A 6000-nucleotide genomic window follows, 5' to 3' on the forward strand; every position below is an offset into this window, starting at 1 on the left:
TGGCTGAGCATTTCAGGCACACAGCGTACTAGACACAGTTGCTAAGGTGTGTTTACATATAAGGTTTATCACTCACCTGTCATTTTTCATTTTTCAAAGGGGACAGGAGGACATTTACTAGGCCCACAGGTTGTTTTCTATTCATCAAGAGGACAGAAGGACAATGTACTAGGGCCACCAGAAGTTCCCCTTTTTTCAAGGGGGCAGGAGAATAGTGTATACTAGGCTTTTGCTATCCTGCCTATCCACCGTAGGTAGTATCAGTGTTTACCCACCTGGTCAGAATGTTCTGAAAAATAGAATATCTGGCAGATATTCTCACTCTAGCTTATATTAGGCTCTGCCTCAACATCTCATTGTGAACAATCTGCAACCATTTTGTAAGGAAGTTTAGTAAAGGCCTATACCTTAGTGCTAGAAGTTTTCTAATGCTCAATCTACCTCTCCCAAACAGTGAGATGTGGGGGGCTGCAACTAGCTGCTTGCTCTGTCTGTGGACAGGGAATCATCTTTAGCCTAAAGAAGCTGTCCTTAAGAGGGGTTGCTGGGGACAGGAAGCAAATCCTACTGCTGTTTTTCACAACAAGAAGAGAAACAATTCTCCCTTGGGCTTTGCCTCTTCCACCCCTCCTCTAGCAAATCAGGCCAAAGTATATGTTATTCTTATCCTAAGAATCTGTGCAGTATTGGCCAGCATAACACAACTTGATAGGACCTACCTTGAGAGCACAGTGCTGATTGCGTACTTCAGCAGGAGTTGCTCTAACCCAACTTCTATCCAGTTTTGATCCTTAATATCAGTGACCTATTTAGTCCTTGAAAATACAGATTCTTTTCCGACCCATGGTGGCACAAGACCAAAATACAGCTATGCTATCCATGCTACCACTCTGAAAGGCCTTAATTAAAAATATATATATACATATATTAAATTTTTAGTAGCCCCCACATTTAGTAGTAGAAAAGTGATCACTTGTTCCTGAAATCACCTCCACAGGAGTGGCCTGTTCTCCTTGAAATTGCCATGAACAATGGATAGAAGCAAGCTCAATCACACATCATCTCCGTCGGATCTATTCCTGGCACAGACCACAGATATCAAACTCAAACTTCAGCAGGCAGTCAGTCCCTTGTAGGGAGCAAGATGTGCAGCTCCATAGTATTACCAAATCTCCCAAGAACCAGTGTTTTGACAATTAGTCTTAATAGAAGGGTGGAGGAGAAGTCCTTTAGTCCCAGTATGTAAATACATTGTTGTGTGCCATTGCAGATCCAGCAATAGAACTACCAAAGGTGATGCTGTGACATAGAAATAGTATACTAACTCCTTTACATTCTTTCTTCTCTCTGTAGTCCAGCACTGTATACCAGCAGAGGATTCTTAATGCCTCTCACTTCCATAACTCAGTCATGCAAAAATGAAACCTTTCCCATATGGTGAGTAATCAAAGCAGGGCTCTCAGATGTGACCTTCCATTGTACAACATGCTACCATCCATAACAGTGGTGTGTAAGTTAATTTGTCTGGAGCCATGGTGCTGTTGTTGGAAGGGCAGACTGACGAGGGATTGTTTCATATAAGCAAAAACACAGTTCTCGTGAAACAAGCTTTTGTCCTTAACCCATAAAAAGGGCCTTTTTATGATTTATACAGTGATATTTTTTATTTTTCTTTGCATTTAATTGATAGTAGCACAAGAATAATAGTGCGAGTAAAATATAAAAGCAGAATGACCTTATAAAAGAGTGCTTTTTCCACCTTAGAAAAAAACACTTGGTACATTACATTGGAGGCTTATGTTGTAAACTGACTGAGGCAGGAACCACATCTTTGTCCTGTGCTCGTGATGCCTTTCTCTCAGTGAGAATCTCTCCTGAAATTATCACATTGTGTAGGATGGATGAATTACAGTCCCCAAACCATCACAGAGAAAAAGAAATGAAGATAAAATGTTTAAAATGTTAGCTTGTCATGACTCTAAGTTGAGGGATAGGAGGTCTAGATATTTGATTTCCATCAAGGGACAGAAGGTGAAGGCAACCAACTATGTAAGGTCCTGGATCTTAAATGATTACAAGCTAAAGCTCACTAATAAAGGGTAAATAATTATTACAACAGTTCTAAAATATGTAATACTATGCTTCCTCATAACTGAACAAGGTAAAATTGCCTTTCTGTTTTGGGCATCTGCTCCAGATGCCCTAGCTAGACACCAGCCCAGCACCCAGATACTTTCTTTTAACTCTCCAAAGATCCTAATGTCGCTGATGCCCCACTTTTGCTGCCCTACTGTCTCCACACACCCTGCTGTTTTTTATAACTTCACTTCACCGTGTGAGAATACCTCCTCCTCCCTCATTAGTGATTCTCAGAAAATGAAAATAGGGCATTGTTACTCCATGCACTGGAGAAATATCACATTGTTGTCTGTAGTGTCTGTAGCTGTGCCTCAAGTTCCCTGCAGGATTTCCCAGACCTGCTTGGATTATTCTTTCCTTTATCCCATTTCTAATGCAAGATTGAAGAATGCCCTGCAGGAGTTGCTGTAAACATTGCTCTATTCAGCTGCTAATTTCTTGCTGAAGTGTCTCCAACTCTTCCCACACAGAGATAAGGCTTTTCTCCAGCTTGAACCAGCTGATGCTGAGTCAGGTCACTTCCGGGTTTTGGCGCAGCAAGCACCTTTCCTTCGGCATCTCGCACCAGCTATTCCACTTCCATCTGGCATGGGGCCCAGCATGCACCCGTCCATCTGGGTTTCAACATGTCAAGTACTGTTCTCTCCGGCTTTAGGCTAAGAATGCCCCCTACCTTCTAGGTTTCTGTCCTGGAAGACCTCTTTCTGGGTTTTGGTCAAGCAAGCCCCTTCCTTCTGGGTTTTGGTCAAGCAAGCCCCTTCCTTCTGGTTTCTGGCCCAGCACTGCCCTCTTCCGTCTGGGTTTGGACACAGCATGCTCTACTCCTGGTTTTCAGCTCAGCTACAACTCCTGTGTAAGTGCACCACAAGCTCCAGTTCTTCTGCTTTTCACCCCAGCAGGCGCCCTTCCTTCTCAATTTCAGCACAGCAAGCATCCTTCCTTCTGCATTTTGACCCAGACGGACAGCAGCCTTTTGGATTTCAAACCCGCAGGCTTCCTTCCTTCTGGTTTTTGGCACAGAAAGAACTCTCCCTTACAGGTTTCTGCCTAGCAAGCCCTCCTTCTGGGTTTTGATCAACAGGCCCCCTTTCCTCTGGATTTCCCTCCAGCTAACCCACTGGCATGGAGCCCTGCAAGCCCCCATCTGTCTGGGTTTCTGCATATCAAGGAATATTCCTTCTGGCTTTGGGCTTAGAATCCCCCTTCCTTATGGGTTGATGCCCAGCATGTCCCTTCTGTCTCCTGGGTTTTGGTCCAGCATGCCCACCTCCTACACAGCAAAGCCCCTTTCCTTATGGGTTTTGGGCCAGCAAGTCCCAGCTGTTTTGCATTTCTGGCCAGCAAGTCCACTTCCTTCTGGATTTTGGCCCAGCAAGCCACTTTCCTTCTGGGTTAGAGCCAGCAACACCTCTTCCATATGGTTTTCTGGACATCAATCCCCTTTTCTAAGTATTTTGGCCCAGCAAACTTCCTTCCTTCCAGTTTGTGGCCCAGCATTGGTATTGACACAGCAAGCTCTACTTTTACGTTTCAGCCTAGCAAGACCCGTTCTATTAGGTCTGTGGCCCAGCACTCCCGGTTACTTCTAGTTTTGGACCCAGCAAGCAGCATTCTTTTGCTTTGTGGCACAGTACACCTGCTTTTTTCTGGGTATGGACCAGCAAGACCCCTTCCTTCTGAGTTTCAGTCCAGCAAGGCAGCTTCTTTCTGATTTGCTGCACTCCTTGCACTTTTACGGCTACGGAACCGACTGAGTGCGCTCCAAGTAACTCCAAAGGAGCAATATGGACTTCAGCTTGTTTTCTCTCTGACAGCGCAATGCCTAGCCCTCCTCAACGTACTCATCATCTGTCTTACAGCAAATTTTCATTCCTTTTTTTCTATCATCAGAGAAACTAAGAGTGTTACAATGGAAAAAGAAAAGAAATGAACTCTCACTAAATAAAGGGGAAGGTGTGTTGAAGTAGTGCTAGGAGTCATGCTTTCAGAGAGAAAACAAGCTGAAAGCATAATTTCTCCTGTCTCAGCTGCAAAGAAAAATCCCATCCTCGGAGGAAAGCAGCCGGTTGAAGTCGCACTTTTTTGGCTACAGAATTGCCCGACTCCACCCTTCTCAGCAGAAAGCAGCATTTGCGGAGAACCACTATTCACACCGGTCACTTGCAGACGAGAAAGTGTGACCAGCTGGCTGTTTCCCTCTTCTGAGGGAGGTTTCTCTCCACAGCCCGGTAAGGAGCGATTTGGTCTTCACCTTGTTTTCTCTCTTGCAGTTCAACTGCTAGCACTCCTCAATGCATTCATCACTTATCTTACTAATAGCCCCCTTCCTTCAGGGTTGAGGCACATCAAACCCCAGTCTGGCAACCCTCCTTCTGGCTTTTGGAATAGCAACCCTCCATTCCTCTGTATTTTACCCCAGCAAGACCCTTTCCTTCTGCTTTTTGGCTCAGCAAGACTTCTTCCTTTTGGCTTTCAACCCGGAATGCTTTCCTTCCTTCTCAGTTTCAGCACACTATGCTTCATTCCATCTGTTTTTTTTCTTACACAGGAATGTCCCTCCCTTCTGTTATATTTTGGGGGAAAAACTGGTATTTCAGGCAGAAAATGTGATATTTTTGGGAGAGAGTTAATATTTCTGGGTGAAAGTATCATATTTATGTGGAAAGAACTGATATTTCTGGAAGAAAATGACATATCTTTTCGGAAATAGTGGTATTTTTGGGAGAAAGTGTCATATTTTGGGGGAGAAAACTGGTATTTCTGAGAGGAAAAAGTGATATTTTTAAGAAGAAAAGTGGAATTTCTGGGAGAAAATGTCATAGTTTGGGTGAGAAAACTGGTATTTCAGGCAGGAAATGTCATATTTTTGGAGAAAACTGGTATTAGTGGGAGAAAATGTCATATTTTTTGGAGAAATGCGGTATTTGTGGGAGAAAATGTCATATTTTTGAGGACAAAAGTGGTATTCGTGTGAGAAAATGTCATTTTGGTGAGAATACTCGTATTTCTAGGAGAAAACATCATATTGATGGGAGAAAACTGGTGTTTCTCTCAGGAAATGTTATATTTTTCTACAAAGCTTGTATTTCTGGGAGAGAATGCAATTTTTTCAGGAGAAAACTGTTATTTGTGGGAGAAAATGTCGTATTTTCAGGATAAATTTATAAAAATTCGTAATTAGGCCAGCTAAATGATTGTGCTGGAAGACAGTTCTGTTCCAACCATTTCTATAAAGGCTGGTCCCATCTCGCTGATGGGAGACTGGTTAGGATATTAGGACGCCTCGAAGAGCTAAGGAGGCTGTTGAGAATTGGATTTACCCCTCTCAGCAGAGGTAAATAGGCATAATATCCTGATATTTTAAATGTTGGCCTGCATAAGTCATTATACAACCTTCTTCAATTACCAGCCAACTGTTTGAATAATTCCAAACCATATTCATTCCAAAAAGACAGCAAAGTGCCTTTGGACTTTGGTAGTAAAGTCGTCTTCAAGTTATGAAGAACCTAAGAGATAGTATACAAAATATTTTTCAGTGTCATGCGATACGTACCTCTCCAGAGAACTCTGCCAGTTTCAGCAAAACTGTGATTCTATGTGATTTTCTGAAAAGGTATGTGTGATTAAGCTTTTAAAGGGAAATAATACATTCTCGTACCAAGGTAATTTGACAAATGTAGCCAATGTGTTAACAGGCAGTAAGTATGTTGAGAGAAGTGAAAGACTATTGCTTGCATTTTCTTGTTGAGTGCTCAGAGGAGAGAAGAGATACATACTTGTTTGAAGAGCTCAATCTCTTTATAATTCCCTCCTTCAAAAGCTATAAATGGGCAGTGGATATTACATTTGGGTGCACAGTGT

The sequence above is a fragment of the Lagopus muta genome, chromosome 1 (genome assembly GCF_023343835.1).
Source record: "Lagopus muta isolate bLagMut1 chromosome 1, bLagMut1 primary, whole genome shotgun sequence".
Lineage (NCBI taxonomy): Eukaryota > Metazoa > Chordata > Aves > Galliformes > Phasianidae > Lagopus > Lagopus muta.